Source organism: Dromiciops gliroides, chromosome 6 (genome assembly GCF_019393635.1).
Source record: "Dromiciops gliroides isolate mDroGli1 chromosome 6, mDroGli1.pri, whole genome shotgun sequence".
Classification (NCBI taxonomy): Eukaryota; Metazoa; Chordata; class Mammalia; order Microbiotheria; family Microbiotheriidae; genus Dromiciops; species Dromiciops gliroides.
Genome location: NC_057866.1, coordinates 192,660,712 through 192,677,321, shown reverse-complemented (window position 1 = coordinate 192,677,321; position 16,610 = coordinate 192,660,712). Strand labels below are relative to the sequence as shown.

Here is a 16,610-nt window from a genome sequence, read left to right as displayed (position 1 = left end):
AAACGTTACCTGATTTGCCCCAAGAAACACTGATAGTAAATAACATAACCAATATTCAAATCCAGGTTCTCTGATTAAAAATCTGTCACTTTTCCCACCACCAAAAAGGTGACAATTTTCTCCCCCCAGCCCTTACACACAAACACACACGTTATTCATCTGATTTTTTTTTGTCTTTTCAAATTTTTGTTGTCATAAAGATATAGACAATTGTTAAAAATAAATAGACAGTTACTTTTACCCTGAAATCAAGGTGTTTTTTTTAATTATATTTTATTATGGTGAAAAGCTTGATGATGCCTATTCAGCTCTTATATGGAATTCTCCAGTTAACTCCATTTTTCCTGTCCCACTGTGAGAAAACAAGAGCAAAGACCTTCAAAAGGAAGTTTTTTTTTTTAACTTTCCTTAATTGAAAGATCTGGTTTTAGGTTAGGAAAGCCTCTTCACAGGAGAGATAAATGTATTTTGGGGAGCATATCTGTAGTCTAGTAAAAATCTAAAATATATTTTAGAGGCTGAAAAACTAGGTTTTACTGGAAAGAAATGCAAAAAGTTTATTTTCAACTAGTTTGGCAAAGTAAAACTTGTAGCCAGAATGGTGTATGTACCAAAACCCTAAAAAATATTGCAATAAAAGAAATTAAGAACCTGTTTTTTCAAGGGAAATAAAGTAGAAATTCACAGATTTACATGATTTGAGAGTTACATGGATAGTACCTTAATAGCTATGTATTCCAATTGATCCCCCAAAGGAATCCCCACTATAACATTCATTCAGTCAATAAATAAACATTTATTAAGCACCAATGGATAACCACACTAATATCTTTACCAAAGAAGCCACAAGTGGGGTCATGAAGAGTCAGACATAACTGAAAAATGACTGATCAACAAAACATGTGAGGCATAATGGTAAGCACTTGGGATACAAAGAATGGCATTACACACTCTCTTACTTTGGGGAACTCACAAACTAATGCTGTTCATCATTTTCTCAAAGACCTCCATGGTAAAAGAATCCAGTACCTCTCAAAGTTTCTGTTTGAACTTTTGGATAGGACTTGCCTATGGTTTCATATTTCAAACTTTGACCATTGCTCTGAGTTTGGCCTTTTGGGTTTAAGCAGTATGAATGTAATCCCTCTTTCCCATGCTAGTGCTTCATATAGACCAGGGCTTAAATTTTTTCTAGTCATGACCCCTTTTCACCTGAGAAATTTTTACATGACCCCAGGTATATATGTATTTCTTTTTAAAAAATTTACAAAACCACAATTTTTTCATCTTTTAGTTCTTCTGAAGTTGAAAATATCAAGTCCTATTGCTAAGGAGAAAAAACAAAACAAAACAAAAATATGTAACACTTCACAAATTTGCATGTCATCCTTGTGCAGAGGCCATGCTAATCTTCTCTATATCATTCCAATTTTAGTATATGTACTGCCGAAGCAAGCACAGGTATAAATGTATTTCAAATAGGCATGCATAACATTTTACTCTTGCCAAATTTTTCACAACCCCCACATTCAGTTATGTGATCCCATATGGGGTCACAATCCACAATTTAAAAAGCTTTGATATAGATCAACATAGGTATCACGTCTTTGATGCATAGATAATGTCACACACACATGGAACATTTAAGTAAGCACTTATGGAACTAAAAAAATATAAATAAGTGTCTTTCATCAAAGAGCTTACATTCTAATGTGAGAAGGTAGCATATAAAGGGGATATGGAGGTCAAGTTCCAGGAAAGATCATGTAAAGTCTCATCCCTCATTATCATATGGAATCCCATGAATGGAGTCTCAGTTTTCATTGGAGACAGAAATAAGTATGATAAGTATGATGTATGGAGTAGAGGCAGCATGATACTATCATGTCAACTAAGAGCTGCCTCAGTAATCCTGATCAGGGAAATAACAGTTACTCCTCTTCTTCCTCTGACTCCTACTAGTTGATCTATCACTTCACAGTTTCTATGAGGAATCTATTATTCTTGGGAGGACAAGAAACTTCTTCTTCCTTAGATTATCCAACATTCTTCAGGAAGAGCCCCGAATCTGATTTTAAGCTTTCATTGTCATCTTGTCTTTCTGTGTTTTCCTTTCCCCTTTTCATCTATCCCAATCATTAAACCTGGGTTAAAATCCTTGCTGTCCTACTTAGTGCCTGTGTGACCTTGCCTGAGCATATGCTCTTTGGGCCTCAATTTCCAAATATATACATGAGTGGTTGAATCAAGCACTTTTTAGCTCTAAATTTTTATCATTCTGTAAAAGAAAATTTATAGGGCAGCTAGGTGGCGCAGTGGATAGAGCACCGGCCCTGGAGTCAGGAATACCTGAGTTCAAATTCAGCCTCAGACACTCAATACTTACTAGCTGTGTGACCCTGGGCAAGTCACTTAACCCCAATTGCCTCACTAAAAAAAAGAAAATTATAGAGGGCCTTTTCTTCATTTCATATTAAAAGTTTCTTCATTTTGTTTAAAACATTTGTAGCAAACATACTTTATTTAATGCAATCCTATAACTCATCTTCTACTTAAAGAAAACTGTTGGACAGAAAAAAAAAAGAGCATGATCTAAAAATAACTGGAAATATACTTCATTGCAGGATATGGTGTCTTTTTCTGAATGAATACATAGAATGAGAATTTTGGGCCAAGATTCTCTTTATGTATTATGGTAACATTACTAACCTACTATTGGTCAAATGTTTCCTTTGAGATATTTATTTGGGGAGAAGTACTACATTTACAGCAATGCATTAACACTTTCTGGCCTGATTGTGCTCATGAGGAAAAAGTCAGGAATTTAAGAGAGACCTATGTGCGGTTAGAAGTATCATCTCAAACTAAGAATCATAGTGCAAAGAAATAGAGCTTTTTGCAACATTCTAAAACCAAATGATTTTCCACTAGCAGATGATACATAAAACCATGGAGCTTAAATAACATGCTTAATACATAATGCTTAGTCAAAATTCCTGGTATTTGCAGATTTATCTTGCTGTGGTCATTTGTTGACATCACACGTCTTTTCAGAGGTTATTGCCTGGTTATCTATTATGCCTTATATTATCTTTGTCATGCTAATATTTCCATTATTCTACACAAAACATATCAATTTAATTACACATTTTTACTAAACTAATGATAGAGAAAGGAGCAGGAGGAACACAAAGGGATGAAAATTTGGGCCAACCATATCTATATAGAGATATATCTATATAGCTCTATATAGATATATTTATATATGTATATGTATATATGTTTATCTATCTATCTATCTATCTATCTATCTATCTATCTATCTATCTATCTATTTATCTGAGGCAATTAGGATAAAGTGACTTGCCCAGGGTCTCACAGCTAATAATTGTCAAGTGTCTGAGACCAGATTTGAACTCAGGTCCTCCTGAATCCAGGGCTGGTGCTCCATCCACTGTGGCACCTAGCTGCCCCTATAAATTATATTTTTAAAGATATAATTCTGAAGTAATTAACGATACCTTATATGGCTAAGAATATCTACCATGAAAATCTAAGTAAATGAGGCATTTCCTGTGATATCAAAAGGCACAATAATTAACATATTAAGCTTATAGACATACACTTCATTAACATAAGAATATTGATCTATCACTTTCATTAGACTACACAATAGTTAAGATATCAATAAAGCAGAGAACATACACTTGTGTACTGGTAATTTTATTGTAGAATAATTGATGAGTTCAACATGGAATGATATGTGTATGGCTGTCAGAGGACAATCTCATAGGATGGGATGGGAGAGATGAGCAGCAGCAATAAAGGGGATACCCAAATTGAAATGATCACAGCTACATTGGATTGGTTGAGTACTTGACAATAATCTTTTAGTCTATATCCTAATAAAAGCATTTAATGCTCATTTGAATGTGATAGTTGTGTTTTATGTGATAATTGATCTTTTTAAAAAGCAAAATTATTTAGATCACATAGATGATTTTAAAAAGGAAAAGTAGAAAATTATACATTGAAATGAATATGGTGATAATATAGATGGAAAATATGGAACTTGAAGAACATATCTACAAAAGACAAAAGACTAAATTATCAAGGGGAGTAAAGCATCTGTTTTTCTTCATATTATTTTTTCCTACTCAGCATTTTCAATTACTGTACATAATAAATATCATTTGATTGAAATCTTTGATTATTTCAGTAAGCAACCCAGTGGATGGAACTGTAACATAATGCAGTTTTATAAAGAATGGTGTTAGAGAACCTTCTGGGGATAATTTCAAATTTATTCAAATATTAGCAGTTGTTCTTTAGGATAGCTATGACAGCAACTGTTCTAATATCTAAGTATCTATCATATTTTGGTCTGGATAGCCCTTCTACTGATACACTGATTCTGGTTAATTGTTTCTATGATAATTATATTGTAAAATATAACAATATTATATATTCATATTGGGTTTTTTCTTCTGCTCTTTTAAGACCTTTGAAGGAAGCTTCTATTTATCAACCAACCAATCTGATTATTTGTCCTGTGCAAGGTGTAGAATTGAGATCAAATGTATTTACAACACTTTACATATTGTAAAGTGCTAAATAAACCCTTAGTATTAGAAGTAGGATCTCTGTTTGTTTCCTATTGTATTGCCTCCAAGAACCACATTTTAATAGAATTAGAAGCCTATTACTCCAACAGTTATCAAAATGCAAAGGGTTTGAGAGGGCTAGTTCAACCAGAATATTTATGCTTCATATATACTAGGCTCAGTGAACCAGAAATGCTGAAGAAAAGTTAAGCCAGGATAAGCTGTTTAAAAGTGTGATAGCTTTTCTTTTCTTTAAAATGGGACTGGTCTCTTCTATATTCATTCTCTCTTGTTTTGTTTGTTTGTTTGTTCCTTTGGTGAGGCAATTGTGGTTAAGTGACTTGCCCAGGGTCACACAGCTAGTAAGTATCTAGTGTCTGAGGCCAGATTTGAACTTAGGTCCTCCAGTGCTGGTGCTTTATCCTCTGCACCACCTACCTGCCCCTTTGATAGCTTTTCAAATTCAGTTATTGATTATCCCTTGAAGATAAGCAAGTTAGTACCTATTTATATATTTCTTTCACTTTAATTTATCAAAACAACATTAAACAGAATTACAAAAAAACCCACACACCTAAACTTGCTTAGTAGTCCTATACTTATTTCAGAATAAAGTATCATAAAACTATTTCAGTTGCTTCCTATGTGTCTCAAATAGAATTATTTGTTCTTTCATTCATATTTTTTCTGATATAATTAGGATTGTTATAAATGCACCACTTTCCAGTAATAGTTTCCTCATGTTTGTTGTCTACATTTCTTTTAGTTAAGCTGTGACTAACCTTTTGTTTTGTTTCTTTATCCATCCTATGATATAAGAACAAGAAGGGCTACGATAAAATTCTAAAATATGAAACATAGTTAAAAAAATACAAAGATAATATTTGGATACAAAATCACCCTACTGAAAGTAGGATACAAGATTGTGAAGTCCATGGGAGTCAATAATGACTTAGTGTAGTAGACTGGCACATACCTATCCATCAAATATGGGACCATCCCCCTTCCATTAATTTTCCTTTATTGACTAATCTTCCTGAGTTGTAAAAAGATATATCAAAAAATGAACTGATTATGAGGATGAAAATATGACATAGACACCTATAAAGGAAATTTAAATTATCTTAAAATCTAGTACTTAATGCTATGCAATTGGTATAGAATCATATTTGGCCAAACTCTACCTTTTACCCCATTTTTTAAAGAATTGAAAAAAAATTGTTCTACTTCAGAAATACTAAATATTTTTAGGTCAACAAAATGCAGACATAAAAAATAAACTCTTCATTAATTTAATCCTATACAAGAAGAAATAATGAGGCACCCACTGTGTGCTAAGCACTGATTCAAGTGACTTTAAAAACATAGTAAAATGTTAAGGACCAGATGACACACTTATTTATGCTTGAGAGAAAATCCTTCTAAAGTGCTTCTAAAACAAACCCGCATATGCAAACAGTAACAAAGACCTCTGAATATATTTGCTCTAACCACTGAGAATTTTCTTCACTCTAATTAAGGTTCCTGTGCATATCTTATCAGAAAGGTTAACAAATGAATACCTCTGCTATTTGGCTTTGATAAATCTCCTAGGACAATTCATTTCAGGAACAAAGCCAGCAGAGAGAATATTAATGATTTTACCTTTGACACAGATAGAAGCCAAATTGATATAAACACTGAGAAGCTATAACTTGCATAATAATAGCTTTGAGTTTACAATGTATACAAGATAAAGGCCTCATTGTTCAAATGCATAGTGAACAGAGACAAATTTCCAAAAATAAGAGCCATTCCCCAGTTGATAAATGGTGAAAGGAAATGAACAGGCAGTTTTCAAAAGAAATCAATAGTTACTTAAGAAGTACTCTAAATCACCACTGATTATGGAAATGCACATTAAAGGAACTATGAGATAATACTTTATACCTATGAGACTGACAGAAATGACAGGAAAGCAAAATGACAATTGCTGGAGATGATGTGGAAAAATTGGAACAATAATGCAATATTACTAAATTATTACAATATTACTAAATTATATAATATTACTAGTCTAACCATTCTGAAAAACAATTTGTCACTATGAACAAAAGTTTATACAACTGTGTATACCCTTCAACCCCAAAATACCACTACTATGTCTGTATACCAAAGAGATAAAAGAAAATGGAAAAGAACTTATTTGTACAAAGTATTTTAGCAGACACTTTTCTCTGTGGCAAAGAATTAGAAATCAAGGGGATGTCTATCAATTGGGCAAAGACTGAACAGATTGTGATATATAATTCTGATGGAATCCTACTGTACTATAAGAAATGATGTGTAGGATAGTTTTAGAAAAATCTGGGAAGAAATATATACACTTGCATGAAGTGAAATGAGTAGAACCAGAAGAAAAATATACATAATAATAGAATAGACTTGGCTACTCTAATCAAGACAATCTCTAAGGAACCATGATGAATAAGGCTAATGACCTCAAGAGAAAGAACTAATGATCTCTGTTTATAGAATGAAGCATACCTTTTTTTAAAAAATACTTTTTTATGGTTGTATTATTTTGGTTGTGTTTTCTTTTGCAAAGTAGCTAATATGGAAGTATATTTTTATGACCATACATATATAATTTAAATCAAATTATTTGCCTGCTCAAGGAGGGTGGCATGTGTGAGATGGGGGAACAGAATTTGAAACTAAATTTTTTAAAAGATTGTTAAATTTTTTAAATGTAATTGGTAAATATTTAAAAATATTTTAATTTATATTTTAAGTTCCTTCCCTGTGTTCCCTCCCCTGTACCCAAGATAGAAAGCAATCAGATATAGGTTATACATGTTCAATTCTGTAAAACATTTCCACATTAGTCATTTTGTGTAAGAAATCTCAAATAAAAGAATAAAATGAAAAGTTGAAAAAAAGAAAGCCTAAAATAGCATGCTTCACAGAATCAAGAGAATATTATACATATAGCCAGCAATACTGTTTGATGAAGAACTATGAATGAATTGACTATTCTCAACAATACAATGATTCAAAACAATACCAAAGGACTATTGATGAAACATACTATCCACCTTCAAAGAAGGAACTTTATATATATAAAAAATTAAAGTTTGTTGCTAATATATATATATATATAAGCAACAAACTTTAATTTTTTTCCAGTTACATGTACGGGTAGTTTTCAACATTCATTTTCATAAGATTTAGAGTTCCAAATCTTTTTTCCTTCCTCCCTTTCCTCCCCCTCCACAAGACTACAACCAGGTTATATGTGTACAATCAACAAGTGCTCTTTTCATCAGTTCTTTCTATGGGGGTGGATAGTAAGCTTCCTCATTAGTCCCTTGGGGTTGTCTTCGATCATTGCATTGCTGAGAGTAGTTAAGTCATTCACAATTGCTCATTGAACAATACTGCTGTCACTATGCACAATGTCCTCTGAACTCTGCTCACTTCACTATACAGCAGTTCATGAGTCTTTCCAGGTTTTTCTGGGATCATCCTGTTTGTCATTTCCTATAGCACAAGACCATTCCACCACAATCATATACCACAGCTTCTTCTGTCATTCCTCAGTTGCTGGACATTTCCTTGATTCTCTATTCTTAGCCACCACAAAGAGTTGCTATAAACATTTTTTCATAAAAAGTTTCCCCCTTTTCTCTTTTTTATGATTACTATTGTTAACTGTTTCCCTTCCATCCTCTTGCCTTCCCCATGATATTTATTCTATTATCCATCTTCCTTCATCCTATCCTTTTCTTTCTTTCTTTCTTTCTTTCTCTTTCTTTCTTTCTTTCTTTTTTTTTTGTGAGGCAATTGGGGTTAACTGACTTGCCTAGGGTCACACAGCTAATAAGTATTAAGTGTCTGAGGCTGGATTTGAACTCAGGTTCTCCTGCCTCCAGGGCCTGTGGTCCATCCACTGTGCCACCTAGCTTCTCCATCCTATGCCTCTTCAAAAAGAATTTGCTTCTGTCTGTCCCCTTCCCCAATCTGCCCTCCTTTCTTTTGTCCCTCTATCTTTATCCCCTTCCCCTCCTATCTTCCTTCAGGGTTAGAGAGATTACTCCACCCAATTGAGTGTGTATGTTATTCCCTCCTTGAGCAAATTCTAATGAGATTGAGGTCTTTGAGCCAATTCTGATGAGTGTTAGGTTCATTTACTGTCCAGATTAAATAGACTACCCAATGTTTTATGGTTCTCTAGGGTCTTCTATTTAAAAGTCAAATTTGCCATTCAGTTCAGGTCTTTTCATCACAAATACCTGAAAGTCCTCTTTTTCATTAAGGTACCATTTTTGCCTCTGAAAGATTATGATCAGTTTTTCTGGGTAGATGATTCTTGGTTGTAATCCCAATTCTGTTGCCCTCTGGATTATCATATTTGATGCCCTCTGGTTCTTTAATGTAGAAGCTTCTAGATCTTGTGCTATCCTGACTGGCGCTCCACAGTACTTGAATTCTTTCTTCTTGGCAGCTTGCAATATGTTCTCTTTGACCTGAGGTTCTCTGGAATTTGGCTATAATATTCCCAATATTTCCTTTTGGTATCTTTTTCTAGGGGTGATCAGTGGATTCTTTCAATTTTTATTTTAGCTTCTGCTTCTAGAATATCAGGGCAATTTTCCCAGAAAATATCTTGGAAGATGATGTCTAAACTCTTTCCTTGATCATGGTTTTCAGGTAGACCAATAATTTTCAAATTATCTCTATTTTCCACGTCAGCAGTATTTCCCAGAAGATATTTCACATTGCCCTCTATTTTTTATTCATTTAGATTTGCTTTATTGTATCTTGATTTCTCATAAAGTCACTAGCTTCCATTTGTTCAATCCTAATTCTTAGGCAATTATTTTCATCAGAGAGCTTTTGCATCTGGCTTTTCAATCTGTTGACTTTTTTCTCATGTTTTTCCTGTATCACCCTCAATTCTCTTTCCATTTTTCCCTCTAACTCTCTAGCTTTATCTAGCTTTATCTTCAAAGTCCTTTTTGAGCACCTCTATGGCCTGAGACCAATTCATATTTTTCTTGGAAGCTTTTGCTATAGGGGCCCTGATGTTAACATCTTCCTCTGAGGGGGCGCCTCAATCTTCCTTGTCACTAAAGAAACTTTCTATCATCCTCATATTTCTCTGACTGCTCATCTTGCCTTTGTTTTACTTGACTTTTAGCTCTTTTTTTTGTGTGTGAGGCAGTTGGGCTTAAGTGACTTGCCCAGAGTCACACAGCTAGTAAGTGTTAAGTGTCTGAGGTCAGATTTGAACTCAAGTCCTCCTGAATCCAGGGCCGGTGCTCTATCCACTTCACCACCTAGCTGCCCCTAACTTTTAGCTCCTTAAAGTGGGGCACTGTTTCCAGACTATACTATCTCTAGCTTCAGAAGTCCCAGGTGGTGTGATTTAAGGAGGATCAGGTTCTTCACTAGCCTGGCCTGTTCCCTGGTCTGTAGATGACCCCAGACCAACTTTCTAATCAACTAGCTTTGTGTGTTGTGGTTGTCAGCCCAGACAAGCCTGTGCCCCTTCCCCACCTGGGCCACTGCTAGTTCTGCCTCAGCACCAGCATAGACCCCTATAGTCTCCCCGCTACCAAAGGCTCAGCCCTCTCACCAGACTGTGAGCTTAGTTCCAAATAACCCTAGTGATTCAGAGGCTCTGGGAATCTCCTTCTCTGGTGAGGCCTTCCTTGGACTGGATCTGTATCAGGGTGACTGTGGGGTTGGGTTCCACTCCTGTCTCAGCACAGCAACTCCCTCCTTCTGATCTTCCACGCTGTTCTTGGTTAGAAGATAATTTCAGCACATTCTTCTGTGGGTTTTGCTGCTCCAGGCATTGTCCTATGACATTATTTGGATGTTTTTTGGAGTGATCATGGCATGAGTTCGGGAGCACACTGCCTTTCCTCCACCATCTTGGCTCTGCCACAGAAGTCCCCTCAGGAACTAATATTGATAGAACAGACTGAAGCATGCTGTTTTTCACTTTCTTTCATTTTTTTCCCTATGTATCAAGTTTTCTTGTACAAAATAATAAATATGGTAATGCTTTACATAATCATACATGTATAACCTGTATTTGATTGTTTGGCACCTAAGGGAAGGGGGAAGGGAGGGAAAGAGGGATAAAAACTGGAACCAAAATCTATAAATAAAAAAGTTTATTATTAAAAAAAAGAACGAAAGAAAATAACATGCTTCAGTCTGTATTCAATCAATTCGATCAAGTTTTTTCTCTGAAGTTGGGTAGTATGATTCATTATTCGTCAGAATTGTCTTGGATCATTTTATTGCTGAGAATAGCTGTCATTCACAGTTCTTCATCAAAAAGTATTGTTGTTACAGTGTACAACATTCTCCTTGTACTCTTCAGTTTACATATACCTGAGTTCATGTAATTTTTTCTAGGTTTTTTGAAATCACCCTGCTTGTTATTTCTTATAGCACAATAATATTCCACTAAAATCATACACCACAGCTTATTTAACCATTCCCCAGTTCATTGACATCCCTTTGATTTTGATTGGTAAACATTTAATGAAATGAAAATATTTTTTTAAAAGTAGGGGAAGAAAGAAAATCAATAAAAGTGACATTTTATAGAAAAAAATCAGAAAAAAATTTCTCCCTAAAAGCTTATCATTTTTTAACAAAAAAAAATTAAATAACTTTCCTTTAATTTAATGGATATATTAATTGATTTTGGAATTTCTAGTTTGGCAATATTTACTTGAAAACAAATTAAGAGTTTTTCTAGTGTTTTTCTTTTAGTTATGTGTAAAATTAACTGATCAGTTTTTGAAGTCTTTCTTTTGCTGAGTAATATGTTTGGAGATGTAATTTTCCTGCTAATATTTCCTTTGAATATATGGTGGAAATATTTGGTCTGGTTTCTCACTGTGCTCATTAAATTTCATAAAATTAAGTGTTATTATATGATTTTTTTTTGGCCCACCAATTCTTTAGGATTATGTTATTTAGTTTCCAAAGAATTTTCAGCTCTTTCTTCAATGGTTCTTTAGTGGATTAAAAGAAAAAAAAACACATTATGTTCAGTAAATGGTATATTTAATATTTCTGATTATCTTCAATTGTTGTTGAGATTTTAATTTTCTTTACAGGTGCCATGCCTAGCTGAGAAGTGTGTATATTAATCCATAACCTGGGAAAACTTAAAAATGTATATACACAGGTCTATATGTGGATCTATACACACATCTATACATATATATGTATGTAAACATATGTGTGTGTGTGTGTGTATAGAGAGAAAGAGAGCAAGAAAGAGAGAAAAAGAGAGAGTCTTCTTCATTAGAATATAAGTTTCTTGATGGCAGGAACTATTTTACTTTTGTCTTCTTATTCCTAGTCTCATCCCTTTTACACAGTAAGAATAACCAAGTGAAAATGAGTAAACAAATCAAGAAGTGTTCCACACAATATGAAGAAACATTATAGAGTTAAATAACTCTATGGAAAAATAACTGATGCTGAAATAACTACATCTAGATCCTCTGAAATTAGAAGGGAATAATTGGAAGAGTATCCATAGTAACTGAAACAGTTCTTTAGAAATTGACAAAATATATGGAGTGAAATTAAATTTAAAAAAATAACTAGAAAATCATAATAATAATAGATTAAAAACAAAATAAAAGTGTCAGACAGGCAACAAAAATATTCTAAGATGAAAAATGCAAAAATATTAAAAATAAATATTCAAGTAATGTCACAACAATAAAATTTGAAAAAAAGTGAAGTCTCTACAAATAAATAAGACACAAAAATGTTTATAAGCAAAAATACATTTTTTTAGGAAATAATTACATGCAAAGTACTATGCTGAGCATGGGGGACACAAAAGGAAAAACAGAAAAAGTCCCTGCTCTTAAGAATCTCACTTTCTAATAGGGGCAACAACATGTATAAGCTTTTTATGTTTGGTGAGACAATATAAAATTTGTTAATCACCCAGAAAAAAGGACAACAAAATGAGATAAATTATAATGAAAAATTTAGCAGTAATAGAATTAATGGGCAAAGTGCACATCAATAGAATCCAAAGAATGCTGATAGAGTTGAAGCCCAAGTTTACATACTAAGAAATATAATTAGGAAAAATATAATTTGCAAATAAACAGTGTGAAACAAAGAATTTTAATATCATTAAGCTGAGGTTAACTGTTTTCTCCCTTATTTAAAGAATTATAAAAAAGTAGGTTAATATGATGTACAAATAATACTTATAGCCATAAATGTTAATGGGGTAAACTCAGTATAAAAGAAAGGATTAGCGGTAATGAAAATTTTATACAAAAAATTTAATCAGCAAGTATATATTAAGTTTCTACTACCTGCTAGTCATTGGTTACACAAACACAGAAATTAAATTATCCCTACCCTGAAGCAACTCAAATTGTATCATATAGGAAACTTGACAATAAACTTGGTGCCTTGAATGATTAAGTGAATGAATACACATTTATTAAGCACTTACTATGTTCAAAGCATTCTGCAAATTGATTGCAAAGTGACTGACAATACAGACAGAAAATTATATTCCTCTCAAGAAATTCACATTCTAATAAGGGAGACAGTATATATGGAAGGTTTCAGCTGCAAGTCACATGGAAAATATCCTATGGTCATTAGAAGGGAGTGGCAATGCAGGCATTGTACTAAATGCTTTATTATTATTATGTACTAAATGCATTATTATTCTTTAATGCCTTTCTTTAACGTCACTAATCCTAAGGGCTTGGATTCAGGGTCCTGGGTTGATTCCATCAGCATCTTAGGGGAATAGATGATCAATGTGGTTTGGCTCGTGCTCCTTCTACTATCTTCCTCAGGGTGCCTTGCTGCTTCAAATAAATTTGCTTTTCTCTCCTTTGTTTCAGTTAGTGTGGATGGTTGGACCTTTTTAAATAGGCATTGTTTTCCTGTGTGATGGCTATGAGCACTGAGCTGAAAGCAGAAATGGTGGTGGGGGATACTGCAGCTCTCATTTTTCCTATTCCTATCTACCTCTTGGTGGTAGTTGGTCTGCATTTGTTGCTGGTTATGAAGGAGGTAGCCTTTGTCTTCACAAAGATTTCTTTCATCAATGATGGATGTAAGGCTTGGATAGAACCAGAAATGTTGGTTTGATGGGTACTGCCATTCCCAAGGTTCTTTGCTTCAGGGTCCTGGGCTAATTCTATGAGAGTGTGATGGGTGATGGTGATCAAGATGATGGTGGTGGGTTGATTTTCCTTGCACATGATACCACATGCCTTGCAAAAAAAATTAAAAATAACATCCAAAGACTTGGCTGACAAACACCTTTGTTATCTAATATGCCTGCCCCAAGTAGGTGGGTGGTACAGTGGACAAAGCACTGGGTGTGGAGGGAGGAAAAACTAAGTTGAAATCTGGCCTGAAATAATTACTATTCCTACCCTGGGCAAGTCTCTATTTGCCTAAGTATCATCCACTATAAAATAGAGGGGCAGCTAGGTGGTGCAGTGGATAGAGCACCAGCCCTGGAGTTCAAATCCAGCCTCAGACACTTAATACTTACTAGCTGTGTGACCCTGGGCAAGTCACTAAACCCCAATTGCCTCACTAAAAAAACAAAAAAACAAAACAAACAAACAAACAAAAAAACCAAATCAACTCCAAAACAAGCAAGCAACAACAGCAACAACAAGAAACAGTCAGGTCTATAGACTATCTAATTATGGACTTGAGAATGTGAAAAGAGGGTCTTGAAAGGTTAAAAGATGACATAATTAAAAAGAAAAATTAATGTAAAACTTCAGGTGTACCCCAAAAGAAGCAATTACCACCATCATTATGAATATGTGACTAGTCAAATACAAATCTCAAGAGAGACAAACATGTGAAATACATCATATTCAAAGTCAATAGTAGTAGTAAAATAATGATAATATTAAATGTATAAGCACATATGCCTTGGGACAGCTAGGTTGTACAGAGGATAAGCACTGGCCCTGGATTCAGAAGGACCTGAGTTCAAATCTGGCCTCAGGTACTTGACACTTAATAGCTGTGTGACCCTGGGTAAGTCACTTAACTCCAATTGCCCCACAAAAACAAACAAATAAGCACATAAGCCTTTAAATAGAAAGTCAGCTGAATTGAAGAAATCCCTTTATGATAAAAGAGTAATTATAAATGATTTTAATGTCTATCTTACAGATTTTCACAAAGATAAACAAGAAGAAATTTTGGCTCTAAAGAGAATGTTGGTAAGGCAAATGCCACACAATATGGTGATCATTGAATTAGAACCTAAGGAGTATGCTTTTAAAATTTAATATAGCATCTTTAGGAAAATAATAATGTGATATATCATAAAGAAGTTAGAAATAAATTTGTTTTCTAGAAATCATATAGATCAGAGGATCTGAGATTAAGAGCTTTTTAAAGGGATGTCTAGCCCAGTCCCACCATTTATTAGGATGAGAAGATGATGCTATTCAATTGCCAAATAGCTAGTCAGTGTCAGAAGTATTTGACCCAAGGAAGATCTTCCTGGTTCCAGAGCCAGCATTCTATTCATTAAACCATACTATTTTGGGGGATACTATATGATATCAATCCCTTAATTCTTCTACAATAATTACCTGAAGAAAAAAATCTTTAAAAATTAGAATTGGGCAATTGGAAGCTAATTACTCCATGAGACATCTGCAAAGTAATAAAAATTAAATTTAAAGAATGAAGAAATAGAAGAAAATGTGAAATGTCTCACTGAAAAAACAACTGGCCTGAAAAATAGATCAAGGGGAAATAATTTAATAATTATTGTACTACCTGAAAGCCATGATCAAAGAAAGACATTAGATATTATATTTCAGGAAATTATAAAGAAAAACTGCTCTCATAGCTTAGATTCAGAAGGCAAAATATAAATTGAAAGGATACAGCAACAACCTGAAAGAGATGGCAAAATAAAAATTCCCAAGAAAATCACAGACAAATTCCAGAGCTACCAAATGAAGGAGAAAATATTTCAAGAAGCCAGAAATAAACAAATCAAATATTGAGGCAATCCAGTCAGGATAACATGATTTAGTAGCTTCTACATTAAAGAATCAGGGGGCTTTGAATATGATATTCCAGATGGCAGAGCAGCTAGGATTATAACCAAGAATCACCTACCCAGCAAAACTCAGTATAATTCTTCAGGAGAAATGGATATTTAGTGAAATAGAGGGTTTTTTAGCATTTGTGATGAAAAGATCAGAGTTGAATGTAAAAATGTGACTTTCAAATGCAAAATGCCAAAGAAGCATAAAAAGGTTAGCAGGAAAGAGAAATCATAAGGGATCCAATAAGGTTAAACTGTTTACATTCCTACAATGGAAAATAATACTTGTAACTTCTAAGAACATTCTCATTATTAGGGCAATTAGAAGGAGTACATATAGAAAGAGTGCACAGGTGAGTGTTGACTATGATAGTGAGATATCTACAAACATAAAAGGAAGTGGTGAGAAGGAGTTATGGAAAAGGAAATGGGAGAATGGAGAAGCAGAATGGAGTAAATTATCTCATAAAAGAGGTGTGAAAAAGCTTTTATATTGGAAAGATATATGGGGGGGTTGCACACAATGTTTAAAACTTATTCTTATTAGAATTAATTCAAAGAGGGAAAACCATAATACACTCTGTTGGGTGTAGATATCTATGTTATCCTTCAGGAAAGTAGGAGGGGAAGGACATAAGAAAAGGGAGAATACTAGAAGGGTGGGTCGATGGGGAGAGATGGTGGTCAGACGCAAAACAATTTTTAGGAAAAACAGGGTGAAATGAAAGATAAATGGGGAGATAGGATGGAGGGAAATGCATAGTTATTATACCTGGAAATTTTTTTTATAAACTTCTTTGTTAAAGCCCTCTTTTCTCAAATATTCAGAAAATTGAGCCAAATTTATAAGAATATGTCATTGCCCAATTGATAAATGATCAAAACCACGAGATTTTGGACAA

General features: G+C 33.9%; 1 protein-coding gene and 1 non-coding gene across 3 annotated transcripts in view; both read right to left on the bottom strand.

Annotated features, from left to right (window-relative positions):
* Positions 1-16,610, bottom strand: part of GALNTL6 (polypeptide N-acetylgalactosaminyltransferase like 6) — a 1,532,830-nt gene that overhangs the window by 1,149,259 nt on the left and 366,961 nt on the right. The window lies entirely within an intron of this gene.
* On the bottom strand, positions 1,353-1,459 carry LOC122733213. The gene has a single exon (XR_006353796.1). It is a non-coding gene; the product is annotated as a U6 spliceosomal RNA (small nuclear RNA).